Genomic DNA, 17,265 nt, shown 5'->3' on the forward strand with positions numbered 1-17,265 from the left:
TGGAAAATTAGGAAATTTTGCCCCCCCACCCCCACAACTACCAATGAAAAAATAATTTTTACAATGCCAGTCATTTATATTTTAAAATAATTCAGCATGGACAGTAATTAAAATGTGAATATTCATTTGTTAAGCTACGTTCAGGCAATAGTCATCTGACTTAGTGAGGAATTCCCTCTCAAGAAGTAGTAATATACATCATAGATAAGTATACTTTGTGACAACTTGAACAGACAATTTTTTCCATCCAGAACATTGGGGTCAAAAATATGATTTTAAGCAAAACAATAGTTTTCCATTAGAATTCTTTAAATTTCTTACCCAGTTCAACAGTATGATCTGAAAGTTATCAAATGTTTCCCATATAATTTAACACATCAAATAATCCTAGTTAGTTTAATATTTCTTCTGAGATGCCTAGGGACTTTTTAGAGGATTTCCTGGTGGCTCAGTGGTAAACGATCTGTCTGCCAATGCAGGAGAGGTGGGTTCAATCCCTGGGTTGGGAAGATTCCCTGGAGAAGGGCATGGCAACCCACTCCAGTATTCTTGCATGGAAAATTCCATCAACAGAGGAGCCTGGCAGGCAATAGTCCATGGGATCACAAATAGTCTGACATTACTAAGCACAGCACATTAGCATTAGGGGCTCTTTGGAATATTCAAAGATAGCTAGAGAAAGAAACTTACAGTTTGTTATCAAAAGTAGTTCAATATTTCAGGAAAAATTTGTTTTCTTAACAGGGAGTAAGACAACCAAAGTTCAGTCTTGTATCAGCTTACTATTACAATAAAGTTCATTTAATTAAATTTAAATATTAACTGGATTTAATTAAATCCAGTCTAATCTTAATCACTCCTGACAACATATAAAATTCTTTTTTTTTTCAAAGTTCCCTTTTATCCACAAACTTTTTTTTTTTAATCACTTTTTGTATCCACATGATTTGTCCTTTAATTTTTGCCATCCAGAAACAAACAGCTCTAGGACAAAATTATTATCATCATTTTTCCTCAAAAAAAAAAATTAAAAAAAACTCCTTTCTTTATATCTTCTCTTGCTCATATTCTTCTTGCTTTACACACCCTAATGCTTTCTTTGTCATTTTTAGTAGCTTTAATTACATGTTACAATTTTTAAATGTTAAAGGTCTTAAAAACCCAAGAAACAAGTAATTTAATTGTTATACTATTATTTACTGATTGGCAAACTTAAGAACACATTCCATAACCTCTAAAAACATACATTTTCCTCATAGCATAATTTCTCTTTAATGTGGTATGAGATGTGTGTTTAATAAATCCAAACATCTTTAGTGCTTTTTCTCTCATAAGAAGGCAAAATTAGGTAAACTTAAATTTGTCCAGTAATGTACTAGTATTTTACCTTAAAAATGATTTAGACATTCAATTAATTTTCATCAAAAAACTTAATTTAGAAAAATTCTAAAATTTAAAGTTACCAAAAATATGGAAAAACTATTTTTAGATAAACATTCCTGAAACATAATTTTTTCAAAGACTTTATTGAAAGCCTTTGAAACCATTTATGACAATATCACATATAGACACATGATATTCAAACAGAATCTCAAATTTTATCTTTCAATATAGAACTTGTCAGTTTATGAATAACAGTCAGAATAATTTGAATTTACTCACTCAATTTAAAAGGCTTCTCTCCCTCCCCACCAACTCCTTTTATCCCCCCTTGGCTTGAAGTTCTAATTAACCCAAGGCTAAAGTCTCAGGCAAAGTGAGCTGTGTTTGTATTTCAAGGACATGATAAGAGTTAATTTCAAGCTTTCTCCGAGGCATATTTTTTTTTTTCTCTCTCTCTCAGGGTTAGAATTTTGAAAACAGCATTTATCAAGCTAGCTTTCTCTAACTGCATTTGCAAAAACAAAAAAGTTTTGGAATTTCAAGTTTCATCTTAACCAAGTTTCTCTGGAGTCTGAGGAATACTGTCAGCAACACAGTGTTTAAAAAAAATTATCTTTCTTTTTCTTTAGTCATAGTTTCATTGCTTAAAGTTTTCTAATGAGTTGAACCTGAGTTTCCCATTTTACAAAAGGCAACAAGAGTACCAGTCACACAAATGGAACACACACTCACACACCAGAAGACAGAACTGTCACACGTCCTCTGAGAGGATCACCACTGACCAACAGAGTCCCCAATAAATACTTCTCCCATACAAATGGTCCCCCAAATCAGACACATGTCAGAACTATGGGCAAAATGCCCCAATAGCACTTCATGCTCAAAAGAGAAGTTTGCCCGGTGCACACCAGTGGACTTGGTCTTGAAACTCATCACCTCCTCCCGATGCATGTTTCCCTTCCACCAAGGAAAAGCATAAAGTTGGCAGCCAGCAGCAAGCAGAGGGGAAACCGGGAGGATCCCAGGAACACATGATTTCAGCAACTTCTAAGAATGTCCCCCACAGCCTCGCTCTCAGAGCCAGCTAGCCAAGATCCGCGGGCTCCTCACAGCCCTTCTGGTGCAGTGTCATGGCTGCGGCTCTCCTGGGGGAAATCCTGGGGAGCCAGATGTCGCGAGAACACAGCCGCCCCACGTGGAGCTCCAAAACTGTTACCGAAAGTGGGGTCTGGATGCTCCTGACTCAGACGCCAATAAAGAGGCAAGGTCGGTGGAAAGGAACGCTTGTTTTATTTTGGAGGGTGGCAACCAGGGGGTTCTCCTCCAAATGCGACTCTCCCCACTGACAATCAGTGGGCAAAACAATCCAGGGAGGTGCTACAAGCAGAAATAGTAGTCAGCTCTGATAGTCATCTTGAAATTTGTCATGTGGTGGTCACATCAGCCTCATCTTGATTGTTTTAAGTTCCAGGATTAGTTGGTTCCCATTTCTCTGAGGCCAATTCTTGGAATCCTAGCAGCTCATGTCATGACCAGTCTGGCCATCATGTATGTGGTTATCATCTTCCACCTGGTGGGAGTTTCAGTGTCTGTCAGCCAGCTGAAAGGTCATGGCACAGAATATTACCAATTGCTCTTGAAGGAGAACTAAAGTCATTGACTATGTTAAATGGTTAAACTATTATTTTTCAGTCTTGTTGGACCATTTTTCCTTTGTCTTAGCGTTTTTCATTTCTCTAATTAAACTTACTCCTTGGCTAAAGTTTTTTCACGGACAAAGGGCAGGCTGAGGACATGGGGGGCAAGGACCACAGGTTCCTGCTCTATTTCAAGAGCTCATTTCTTTACTATATATACCTTCTTATGGGTTTTTCTCATAAACTATAAAATTTAGCTACAATTTTGATAATGCATGTAAAATTAATATTAGGTGCACCAAAACCAGTTTAGAAGAGAACAACATAAACGTTTTAAATTCTTTTGTGAAGACTGCCTAAATCCTATCCAAATTAATCAAACAAAAATCACATATATCTATTGGTTAGCTATGTTAACAGAACTATAGAATAATTTTATTTGATCCTGGCCTCATTTTTTCAGTTAGTGGCAAACGTCAAATTCTTTTTATTGACCTTATATTGTTTCCCTCCAAGACTTCTATCTTGCGCGTCAACACTAAATAGTTTGTTAGAATTTTTATGACTCTTAAAAAGGACTCAAAACACTTTATAGTAATGAATATTGAGCCAGTTTTGACAACCCTGAAGAGATGAGGCAAAATACTAAAGTATACTTGCACTTTTATAAATGTACTTAAATGCTGAAAGATTGTTGGACCACAAAACACTGATTCAAAATAATAACTTCATTCTGTCATTGATACATTTACATGTATGTGTGAACATTCATGCTCAGTTGCTCAGTCATGGCTGACTCTTTGTGACTCCATGGATGGTAGCCCATCAGGCTCCTCTGACAATGGGATTCTCCAGGCAAGAAAACTGGAGTAGGTTGCCATTTCCTCCTCCAGGGGATCTTCCGGACCCAGGGATCAAACCCGAGTCTCCTGCATTGCATCTGGATTCTTAACCAGTGAACCACTTGAGAAGCCCCATTTACATGCATATCTTACTGCTAATTTTCTTTTAACTCATATTTCAATATATTGTGTTTTTATAAAATTATTCTTGTTTTTATAAAGATCTCAGAGTTGCTGACAATAGTAATTTACACTGACTGTATATAAAATACTTATAACTAGTTAGGTTATATGCTTGCGTGAATTTTATTCCTATCATCATTTTTAACACAGAAGTGTCATATACTTAACACATGCCTCAAATAATATGGATACAGGTTATTCGATTTTCATCAAACACATATAACCTGTGATTCTTGTGTCTTTCATTCTAACAAGTTACTAAAGGAAATGTGATTCATCATTAGTGAAAGTTTTTTCCAGTTTCTTATTACTACAATAACACATAATAGTTGTGAAGAATTTGATAAATATTACAGAAACTCTTTTACTGAATTCTGCTTAACTGATTACCAAGGGTAACTTTTTCTGTTCTGAGATCAATCTCCAGTGTGAGTGGTGAGAGGGGTCCCCACAACACCAAGCAAATCTCCTACACCAGCTGAATTTCCAACAACTCAACCCAGTTCTCTCATCTACCCAGAGGTAGCCTCAGATTCCACTGGTTAAGGGTTCAGTCCTGCAAGACCATCCTCTGCCCCTCTAGATGTCTCTGGCAAGCCCAGGTTGTTCCTTATGCTTCTGATCAACTGGTTATATATCAGAGGTTCCCAAGGGTCCCTCCTTGAGTTTGATTATTTGCCAGAGCAGGTAAATAGTTTACATAATAGATTGCTGGTTTATTATAAAAGAATGTAACTCAAGAACAGCCAGATGCAAGGAGTATATAGAACAAGGTATGGGGGAAAGGTCTTGGAGGTTCCATGCTCGCTCCAGGCACATCACTCTCTGCAAATTTCCACATGATCATCGATCCAGAAGCTCTCCAAATTCAGTTCTTTGGGGGTTTTATGGAGGATTTACTGCATAGGCACCATTGGTTAAATCATTGGTCATTGGTATTTCATTCAACCTCCAGCCCCTCTCCCCTCCCTAGAAATCAGGAAGTGGGACTGAAAATTCCAAGCTTCTACTCTTGGTGGTTTTCCCTAGCAACCAACCTCCATCCTTAGCACTGGCCCAAAGTCCTTCGTTAATAGAAACCCAGTTGTGGTGGAAAGGGTCTTGTTATGAATAACAAGATATTATTTTACCTTTATGACTCTGAAGCTTTTCACTAAAGACAGGAGACCAAATTTTATGACAAAATTGGTCTGCTGTTATGCTCAGGAAATTTCAGTTTTGGAGTATGATTCAGGAGCTATGAAGGAAGACCAGAAGACTGGTTTTCTAAGTGGCCAAATATATTTTTTCTTATAAATCATATTATCACAATAACCAAGTTTCCATTGCCTCTACAAAATGCTGAACACTCAAGGCAAGTAGGCTCTAAGCCACTGGAAATATTTGCTTACTAGAGCTTGCTGAATATAGGTTCATTCTCTAACACATGTGTGTCAGAGCTACTTAATGCAATTATGCAATATAATTCAATAAAAGAGTGATACATGATTGCCAGAAGAGAATTATTTTAATAAAAATTAAAGAAAACTAAGGAAGTAATAAATAATAGAAATTTTCTTGAAAATTAATTGCCAATAAAATGGGTATGGGTGAGACCACCATAAAATATTGGCAGGGAAATTATAAAAATTTCCAAGGAGTCTCAATTCAGATTACTATACAGATATCTATAGTCCTCACTACACATAAAAGAAAGCAAAACTTGGGATCATAAATATAAAACAAGTTTGGGAATGTCAAATTAGTTGTTGGTGGTTGATTTTACAATATATTGTTTTACTTTCTTATTTTCCCTGTTAATAACCAATCTGAATAAAGACGACAGACAGTCACAATAAGAACAATAAAAAAAGTTTTTCAATGTTGAAACACTAATCTTACTTCAGTGTTTATCAAAATACTCACAAAGAATTTTTGACACATAAAATTTATTATTTTAATGTTGTAATAGCAATAGTAATTTAGGTGATGAAAGTTGATGTTACTGCATGGTTGCAAAATTATCTGTTTTATTTTTATTATATTCATTTCTCTGACTCTGAGAAACTGGCCTCCCTGATGATTCTGTGGGTGAAGAATCTGCCTGCAATGCAGGAGACCTGGGTTTGATCCCTGGGTCAGGCAGATCCCTTGGAGAAGGAAATGGCAACCCACTCCAGTAGCCTTGCCTGGGAAATCCCATGGACAGAGGAGCCTGGGGGACTACAGTCCGTGGGGTTGCAAGAGTCAGACATGACTTAGCAACTAAACCACCTAAGATGGCCAAATTCTTTAACATACATGTTACTTGCATTTAATTATAGCTTATAAAGTGTAGAACTCCAAATATGGCATTTTCCAAAAACACATTATCAAAAGGATGGAATCAGGTGCTTCTGCCAAAGTATACAGGTCTTCACTTCTCATATTAATGAAGTAAATTAGAATTTAAAAAATTCTCTGGTCAGCAATGTATGAGTACCAAAATACATGGCATTCCAGAAGATATAAGATCTATCTAAGCTATCTCTGCACTAGACCATTTGTTTGACATTCACTGAGTGCAGTGTGTCTACCGGGCTCTGCTTCAAGAACTAGTAACAAAATAATTGATGACGTGGTAAATTGATGCCCTTGAGAAGTCACTGACATTGTAGGTCAATTAAAAAATGCCACTGATGCTTGCACGTTTAAATGAGATTCGGTAATAAAGATGTCGAAGAGAAAACAGGAAAAAGCAAACAACATGACAAAAACAGTTCAACTCTCCAATCTACCAGTTTATCATCACTGATTTGCACACTGCAAAAAAACACCCAAAAGATATATTCATAGCCTAGTTTTGTCTTATTTTATTTTCAATATATAGGAAATAACCAAATATCTAACTTTTTTCATTACATTCTATTGAAAGCTATGGAATATATTGAAAGTGTACCATATTTTTTTTTTCTGTCGGTGTTGAAGCAGATGCTCTCTTTCCAAAATTTTTACTCTTTATTTAGGTCACTTTATACTCTTAAAAGTTATTTATTGATTTATCATTCAAGGCACTTATATCTAGCCAGGCAAATATATTTCTGCAATTATTTTTAATTATTCAGTAATTTTCTATAATCATTTGCTAGGAATTCTGGCAAATAAATCAGAGTGAGAAGCTCATGTTTGTAATGGTGGAGGCAACAGCTAGGATCCCTCAGTACAGAACTTCTCACCTGCCTCTTTTGCTCTGAACTGAATTGGCTACATGGCCTAGCTGGGTCTCTGTATTTATGTTTCATGTTTAACATGCAGATTGAAAGAATCAGGTGAACATATCATATTTATCTGATAAAATGTCAGAATAGTTTTCTATACTTAGATAACCAGCCCAGCGCTTCCTGTGAGAGACCCAGAGAACAATGATAGGCTTTATAGGAAAGGCCACAGAAAAATGCTGCCCTCACATTGGAGAAGAGGAGTTCCCCGGAGGTGTTTTCTAATTCACAAATGCTTTAAACTATTTAGCTATAATGAAATCATGATGCATTGAGAGTGTTTTAACATGCCAAGGTTTGTTTCCTCAAAAATATTTCACATGATAATTTCGAGAAAATGATTTAGATTTCCCTTCCCAGGAGTAAAACTTTACTTTATGAACAATTTAATTGTTAATGAAATACAACATATTGTGTAAGATACTACTTGAGGTTTTTATTCTGTGGAGAAATATCTCTTTATTAATAAGTACATTTTAAAATTATGATATAGTTATCTAATAAAAAGCTTAAAAACTGTTTTCATTTATAAGCTAGCAGAATAACTTCACTCTTAAGAAATGTTAACATTAAGCTTTCATTAATTATATCCCTCAATCTTAGGCAGTAGTCAAAATATTTTAAATATAATTATTGAACTATTTTTATTACAAGATTTTTATCTTATAAATGACAAAACTCATCACTTGGATGAAATCAAGTTTTTTATTACACATAAACAACTACAGAAAGTAAAGATCAAAAGATAAAGCACCACAGTTCCTATATTAGAGCTAAACATAGACAAAATTAGAAAATGATATTAAATAAAATCTGTCTTAATATTTTATTTCTCTTTGGCGGCTATTTAAAACACCTTGTTTGGTGTAGGAAATGTTACAATATGACAGTGGGTGTGGCACAGATGTGTGTGTATGTTTTGAAAATTCTTGTTCATTTGGAAGGTTTAAGTTTTTCATTGTGCTATGATGTTTTTTTTTTCCCCTTAGGATTTCTTGTATTCAATATCTGGTATTAAAAAATCATTTATTTTCATATTCTCTTCATTTTCTGAATGGAGAATCAGCCCATTCTATATTTTTCTAGCATGAAAAAAATATGATACACTTGGTTTTCTGTTTCCTTCTTAGAGCTGAGCCCTCTTTTTCTGTTCTCTAATAATCACTCTTCCAAACTGAGCTCATTTCTTTTTCTGAATTTATATTCTTTCCAATCTCTCTGTACACCTTCCTTGACTTATTTCATGCTGAATTTATCATTGCTTACTAACATTTCAGAAGTTAATATAAAAGACTGAAAAATGTAGAAAATATTAGTATGTGTGGATTTGGATAGTGGTATATTCCTTATCTGAGGTTTAATCTCTTAAAATATATTTACTTTGGGGAAACACAATGGAAACATACATGAAAATATTTTCTGATTTCTCTTACAGTGTCTCAACTGTGTCACTGAACATTCACCAGAGGCTTTCATTCCTGAACACCTGTATTTTCAAGTGGTTGGTAGTATTTGGAATGATCATTACTCAACTCTTTTTCAGTGTGAAAGTTTCATAAATATTATATAATTTTTCTCAGGAATTTATTTTACCCAAGGAGGGATCTGAATCTAACTTGGTTTTAGTATTCTATAGGCAATCATTTTTTAAAAGTGTTTAAAGTATTTATTGTTACCTTTCTTACTCACTTTTGACAACTGATTTATTTTCTTTTATGTTCCCATGCCTTTCACAATTCCAAGTAAAGGCTGTACATTTCAAACTCCGTGTTAATGGCACTCACTAGAGTTGTACAGGGCATCGTGTATTGTCTATAGGGCATCAGAGCTGACCCAAGTTCTAGTCTGATCATAAAAGGCTTTTTCATTTACACTTTTGATTATTAGTTCTGGTAATTAATTTTTATTTAAATTTTCCTGTTCTTCAATCACATCTTATATTGCTATGGTTATTTTTCTATGTTTCCAATTTACTCAAAATTTTCATTCCTGTTTTTTTTTTTCTGTAGATGCTGGAAATGCTTTGTAAGTCTACTTTATTATTGTTAATTTGAATTTCTTCAGTATAAATATGCTGTTTATCCTTCCCAGTGAACATTATACTTGGCAATCATTTCTTATTGAATTTCATACTTTTCTTATCCAGGCCTGCCCTTGCTTAACAGAACTAAAGCTTTCTTTTATATTACTAAGAATAAGAAACAAATGTGTTCCCCATTTTTTGTGTGTGTCATGAACTAAACTCATTTCAGGGCAGGATTTTCTTCTGAGTCATTACCATTTTACTTCTCTTTCCCTATATCTCATAATGCCTTCTTATATACCAGTTGACATTTTCTGTTAATTCCTGTTGGAACTTGATTTGGTAATATTTGTTCATGCCACAAGGATGGCTGATGCATCTTGCTTTAATGTCCTCCCCCTGGGACTTATTGCAAATGAAGGAAATGATTCATACCCAGTGTTAGGAGAAAGTAAGGATGTGAGTTTTCCATACTTGTTCCACAGTAGCTTCCTGGATGCTGGCAGAAGCCCCTGGTTGGTTTAAAACCAGAAGACCAAGCATCATGTAATGTGGGTATCACTCTAGTGCCTGTATCATAGCATTTAGCAAATGTTAGTTTCCTTAGTAACCCTGTGTGGCTTTTCAAATTGTTCAATAAATGCAAAGAAACCTGACTGCCAATGCAAGAGACATAAGAGATGTGGGTTTAGTCTCTGGGTCTAGAAGATACCCTGGAGGATCCACTCCACTCCAGCATCTTTGCCTGGAGAATCCCCTAGACAGAGGAGTCTGGTGGGCTACGGTCCCTAGTGTTGTAGACTTGGACACAACTGAAATGACATAGCATGTTCTCAAAAATAGGTGAAAAATTAAATTTCTATAGACCTATAGTAATGCTTCAGAGAACAATGAGAAGTAAACCAGAGACTATTGATGCTGCTCCCAGGTGTATACCTCACAGGACTTATAGCTGTGATTAAAAGGCTTAAAGGCAAGAAAAGCACAAAGTACTGGAGATTTTTCACTATTTGGCCTCCCATGTCAGTGTTAGCCAGAGGCAGTTAAGGTCACAAGCCTGGAGAATTAGTTGTGCAGACTTTCATGGCTAGAGGCCAATGTACAGACTGTCAGTGGAAGCAGGTAATGACTATTCCTAGTATATTTTGGTTAAGAGAAATGTCAAATAAGTAATAGAGTGGTGATTTTTAATTCTAACTTATTTATATAAATATTAAATATGTGGATAAATCTGAAATATTTTCACTTCTTATTTCTCATTGCAAACATATTGTCTTTCATTTCCAAATAGAATCATGACTGCTTTATTTACAAATATAAAAAAATGAAAAACCAAGAACAACTTTTCCTGCCAGTTCCACTTACTCTTCCATCTTTCCTTCCAGAGATAAAGCATGCTGAAAATGTCTATCTCCCAGTTAATACCTTGGATCTCTTCCTCCACAAACTACATCAAAAAGCCAAGAGTGTGGACTACAGAAAAACAAAGATTACATTTGAAGATCTAGCTAGAAGGAAGGAACAAAAGCCGCCCTTGGGAGAAGAGTGAGTGCACATTGAAGAGTTTAAAAGCCATGGTACCTGCAGGAGGTGAGAGGACGTTGTTAAGCCTGAAGTAGTTCCAGGACCTCCCCAGGTGATCCAGCGATTAACAAGTCACTTTTCAGTGCAGGGGTGTGAGTTCCATCCCTGGCTGGGAAGCTCACATCCCACATGCTGCATGACCAAAAAAACAGAACACAGACAACAGAAGTAATATTGTAACACATTCAATAAAGGCTTTAAAAAAATGGTCCACATCAAAAATAAATAACTACAGTAAATTTTCTTTAAAAAGGAAAAAAAAATGAAGACGTTTCTAAATTACACAGGCACTCTTACATGAACCCAGAGTGACCAATTAAAGGAGTCTGACAGCATAAGGGCTTCATCAGTTAGACACTGAGCTTTTCTACACAAACACAAAAATGTGTCTCAGAGATCCAGAGATTTCCTCCATGGTTCTCAAGGAGGTGAGAATTCCACAGAAGACTGACCGACCTAGAAACTCATCGATCCCAGCAAGGAACATGTAGTTTGGATATGCCCTAAGTAGGTTGCAGGTTCAACTCCAAACCAAAGACAAATCATGAGGTGGGGTCAAGAGGAATGTTTAGGATTTGGTGGGAAAGCCTAGAAACTGAATGGAAAAAAAAAGTCAAACACAGGTCTGAAGGTGCAGCTAAGAACCAAGAAATATTTAACCAGAAACAGATAAGCATCATGGAATAAAACCTACATAATTCTATTAATGGGCTTTCTCACCCAGAGCTAATTTTCATAGTCCACTCATGCATGCAATGGTTTGGGCTCCATGACCTCTTAGCAATGACACACAAGACATTGATCACTTTATCTAGATTATTTTTTTATCTCTGATGGGATCATCAAAAGGATATGAGAAATTTTAATAGGCATGAAGAAAATTCTCCTAAGCATTTAAACAACCTTTCTGACAAGGCATGTGTATGCATGTGTGTGTATATAGAATCAACTCACTTAAGAGGATAAGTTAGAGGCATACCTTAGTCATAAATATTGTGTGGTAGCACTAAAATGTCACAACTTGTACAGTGAGGATACACTTGTACAATGTGTACAACTTAAGGATACACATGTATAATTTGTACAACTCGAAAATAGTACCTGAATAAAATATAATTATGTAATGCATGCATGCATGCTCAGTCGTGTTTGACTCTTTCTGACCCCATGGACCTTAGCCCACTAGGTTCCTCTGTCCATGGAATTTTCCAGGCTAGAATACTGGAGTGTGTTGCCATTTCCTCCTCCAGGGGATCTTTCCCGACAAAGGGATCCAACCCACGTCTCTTGTGTCTCCTGCATTGGCAGGCAGATTATTAACCACTGTGGCACCTGGGAAACCCAATAATGCAATGTATACATGATTAATAATAATACTTAGCTTATCACATACATTCAGGATGCCAAGCTTTGTAATAGGCATTTTATAAGCATTTTATAACAGGCTTCTAATGATGTTTTTAAAATAGTTATTATTACTCCTACTTTATCCATGAGGAAAATGAGGTTCGTAAATGAGATGTGATTGCTCTGGATAATGAAGATTGTAGGTAATACAGCTGGCATTTTACTTAGGCATTTCTGAATCTGAAATCCATGATTTCTTTACTACATTATAGCAGCATATCTAAGGAGTCACCTTAGTCCTCCAGACCTGTGGTAAGACATAATATCTGTCCACAGTTTTTTGCACTTCAAATATTTATCCAGGGTACTCAAGAACACAATGGAAACTTGGAGAGAAGAAGCGGCATGTTAGTGAAGCTAGGAAAATTGTAAACACCCCTCATATCACACATCAAAAACATTTTTTTTTCAATTCAACCATTGGAGAACAATTTAGCAATTCCTTCAGGACCATACTTGGCAAAGTTCCCTCTAGGAATTCTTTTCCATGCTGTATTCACTTGAGAGAAATGGATAGATATTCATGGTGATGACGCTATTTCTGAGTTGGATCTGAGCTGACCACAGAGGTAACAAAGAATGTGTGGAAAAAGCTTTGTGTAATTAGGGCAGGAGGAGTCGTCGTATTTGCACTGGAAGCCACTTGTCTGTTGCTGACACTGCAGTAAAAGCAGAAACAGGCTTCATTTCTTAAGGAAGAAATTGTCTAACATATAGAGCTGGACTGAAAGCAGGCACATGGAAACAAGGGCAAATGAAAAGAAAAAAAGAAGGAGGACACACATCCTCTTTGAGAACACAGGAGGGACAATTCTCACAGTAGATTTCAGCAGCTCCTCACAGTCCATCTACAGGCAAAGCTATCTCAGAGGAGGGATATAGAATCAGCTGTGAGCCAAACAGTAGCCATGCAAGTCTCTTATTTCTACCAATGTCCTCTCTTCTGTTGCTATGACAGTACTTTGACTCCAATTCAGCTTCACATCAGCCAAGAAGCTAATAAAAGCAGAGACGCCTACAGCTCCATTTTCTGACTAGACTTTTTTTTTCCTCAATTTAATTCACTGAATATTTTCTACTTAACCACTGTTAATTCACAGTCTCACACTTTAACAAACACTTCCTGGGCAGAATCTACTAGTGAAGTAGAATCTAGATTCTTCCCTCACCTTCAAGGTACTGAGTAGACAAATGAAATTCATTAAATTATGACATGAATTAACAAATGTATCTATTACATTAAATAAAGTAACTTGAGAACTACAACAATAAAGCACCTTTTTTTTTGGTCTCCAACTGTTCATTGATTTTTTTTTTTTAAACTAGCATTAGTTTTCTGTCTGTGGATGAAAATTTAATATGACCTATGACATTTCTGATCATTCATAGGCAATATAATTTCCTTTTCTCAGTTCTGCTTATAAAATATGTATAAATTCAGTATTTAAAAGGTTCAGACTTGAGAACTCCAGTTTCATGACAGTGATATAGAACTTGAAAGAACATTATTTCTACCCTTACAGAGAAAACAATCTGAAAAAATTCTGCAAATATTAACAAATTTTTGCACCTACCTATTGGAGAATAAAGTTTTAGGGAATCAGTTTGCAATCTGGAGAAAGACAAAGGCTTGCAGTGGGAAACAGAACCTGATCTTAAATATAGTGAAGCTTGTGCAAATATAATATTTGGTGATAAAATATCCACAAGTTCCTTTTAAAAATTCTCTCATTGATAAATCAACAAATCTATTAGAAGTGAACAAATTTAATCAAGATTTAATGGATTTCATTGCTCCTTTTCAAATTCATTATTTACATGTATAATAAACTTAGACAAATAAAAATTACTTTCTGCTACTTACAACTTTATACACCTATTAAAGTTTTGATTTTAACTGTCTCACTTCTCATGCAGCCTGGTCATTTATTAATCTTGTAGACTCAATCATCTTGATAAATAAAACACATACTATTGTCTTAGATATATACTCACACATTTCTTCTACTATTACTTCCACCTTAGTCTTAATTACCCATATTAACTATAATTTGTATTCAAAATAACTATTTGCACTTTACAGAGAAAACTGGGAGATAAGTATTTGATAATTGTCATACAAAGCATCTTAGCAAACCAGTAGGACTCAAAATCACACACAATATGTTGACCTACCTATATCCACATCTTTTTAAAGTGGCAACCATGAAAATATTTAATAACATGATCCATGGGAATAAGCACTCTGAAACATCACAAAGTAAAAAAGCAAATATAAACACACACGTAAGAATATAATCAACTAATTATTTGGTGATCAAGGTTTCAGTATTCTATATCACTTGGAAAGTATCTGATTATCAAAACAACACCCATGAATTACCTTCATTTAGAAGGCAATGGCACCCCACTCCAGTACTCTTGTCTGGAAAATCCCATGGACAGAGGAGCCTGGTAGGCTGTAGCCCACTGGGTCGCGAAGAGTCAGACATGACTGAGTGACTTCACTTTCACTTTTCACTTTGATGCGTTGGAGAAGGAAATGGCAACCCACTCCAGTGTTCTTGCCTGGAGAATCCCAGGGATGGGGTCGCACAGAGTCGGACACGACTGAAGTGACTTAGCAGTAGCAATATTAGTTTGGAATCTTAAATTAACCAAGGGTCTTGTAAATTACATTTAATCCCATATGCTTCTAAATCACTCTTTATATAAACTATTTGTATAATTATAAATAAATTTATTTCAATAAAATTTAATAATTTTCAAAATCATGTTATAAACATTATGTAGAAATTATCTTAACTGATAATAAGCCAATATTCTAAATTTAAAAACTCAACAAGTTAACTAGTCTCTTAGTGAAAATACAAATGTTATTTTCAAAAAATTTTATGTTGTACTCTATATAGCTAAGGGTTTCCCTGATAGTTCAGTTAGGAAAACATCTGTCTGCAGTGCAGGAAACGCCAGTTCAGTTCCTGGGTCAGGAAGATCCACTGGAGAAGGGATAGGCTATTCACTCCAGTGTCCTTGGGCTTCCCTTATGGCTTAGCTGGTAAAGAATTTGCCTGCAAAGCAGGAGACCTGGGTTCGATCCCTGGGTTGGGAAGATCACCTGAAGAAGGGAAAGGCTACCCACTCCAGTATTCTGGCCTGGAGAATTCCATGGATTGTATAGTCCATGGGGTTGTTGCCAAGAGTCAGACATGACTGAGAGACTTTCGCTTTCACTATAGAGTTAAATATTATATTAAATCAGTATAAATATTAAAGATTTATTAAATGTTAACCCAATATGATTTATTCAAAGTTTTAACCTTTCTTATATCCATTTGGATTCTTACATACAACTTCTGAGCTAGTATATTTTATAAAATGCAATCTCTTTTTTAAAGGCTATCACATTTAAAGATTTAGATGTTTATTTTCTAGGTATTTGGTAGGGATTATTAGATTCGTGGATGTACATAATAAACTCTATATCCTAGTCAGAATATAGCTTGTTTTTTAGCAATAATAACAACATTTAATAATATGGAAAAATATTTCACACAAACACACACAAGAGTGCAGGTTTTTCTGACTTACAGACATATAAAGAATTCTTATAGTTATATTTTGTCCAAACTCAGACATGAACCAAAAATAAACACTGAACACAAAATTAACTGGATTAGCTTGCAAAAAGCTGTTCTCATCTCTAGTTGACAGGAAATATTTTCGTAATCAATTTGACCTCACAAATAAAGAAAATAGACAAAATAACCAAAAATACATTAACAAATGATTCTCTCTCTTGTCCCTCATCCAAGAGAAAATTCAGTTCAGTCACTCAGTCATGTCCATGCGACCCATGAACTGCAGCATACCACTTCTCCCTGTCCATCACTAACTCCTGGAGTTTACTGAAACTCATGTCCATTGAGTCGGTGATGCCATCCAACCATCTCATCTCAATAGGCATCTTTTATCCTAACAGATATCACCAGAATGTTCAGACAGTAAAACCAGATTTCCAATCCTTGCTGCCAGTCACGGGGAATAACTTACTGGTTATTAAGGTGCTTGCACCTTACATTAGAATATCAATAACAACAAAACAATAACTAAAGAAATGAAATATCAACAAAAGTAAAGGGCTAATCCTACCTGGGAATCAGCTCTGAAAGTCAAGAAAACACACCTGAGCAACAACTGCCTGTGAGGTGCACACAGTGCACACTGCAGTTTAACTGTCTCCATCAGGTAAATCCACTTGGAATATTTCAGCATCTTGGTGAGTTCTCCAAAACCATCTGGTTAAAATATAAAAATTAAAATTTAAACCACAATTTTCATACAAATATTGAAAGAACATGACAGCTTTTTAAACTCAATTAATGAGGAAATAAGCAAAGTGATAAAGCAGGTTTTAAGAACATTTGAGGAATCAGGCATTTATAAGTACTAGTTTTAAATAAGATTAGAACAAGATTGTTAAAAATAAATCAATGGCATACAGAACAGTAAAACTATAACCTTTGGAATTCTCTTTCCAACTGGACAGAATTGTGCAAGCTGACATGTAACTGGTCAGTATGTGGGCTCTGAGCAATTAGAACACTGGTGTATTCACCTAGATAATTAAATAATTTTCCAGTGTGCCTTAAAAAAAATCCCCAGTATGGTATGTACACTCTGCTGTCTTATTTCCAAGTTTTTGATAACTTTGCTAAATACTATAATTCAGTCTTTCTAGTTAGTGACCATTTGCATATTTTATTTTCAAAATAGTATGTAATAAACATTCTTTTTAAACTGACTAGAATTGGAATGTATTTCTCAATATGTTCATTTTTATGTTCTGAAATGATTACTTATATCATCTAATTGTTCAAGATTTCATCTTGTACACTAATCATTTAAAAAACTGCAGAGTTTGGGACAAACATTGCTTTAAATTTAATTCAGTTTGAATTATCATACTT

The 17,265-nt window shown here is 35.2% G+C and overlaps 1 long non-coding RNA gene across 1 annotated transcript in view; it reads right to left on the minus strand.

Annotated features, from left to right (window-relative positions):
* The window catches only part of LOC136146087 (uncharacterized), a 103,031-nt gene that overhangs the window by 11,989 nt on the left and 73,777 nt on the right, over positions 1 to 17,265 (minus strand). The window contains exons 2-3 of the long non-coding RNA XR_010658893.1: positions 16,482 to 16,581; positions 10,886 to 11,020 (exon numbers count right to left, since the gene is read on the minus strand). This is a non-coding gene — a long non-coding RNA (uncharacterized lncRNA). The remainder of the gene's footprint in view (positions 1 to 10,885; positions 11,021 to 16,481; positions 16,582 to 17,265) is intronic.

The sequence above is a fragment of the Muntiacus reevesi genome, chromosome 13, assembly GCF_963930625.1.
Source record: "Muntiacus reevesi chromosome 13, mMunRee1.1, whole genome shotgun sequence".
NCBI classification, from domain to species: Eukaryota; Metazoa; Chordata; class Mammalia; order Artiodactyla; family Cervidae; genus Muntiacus; species Muntiacus reevesi.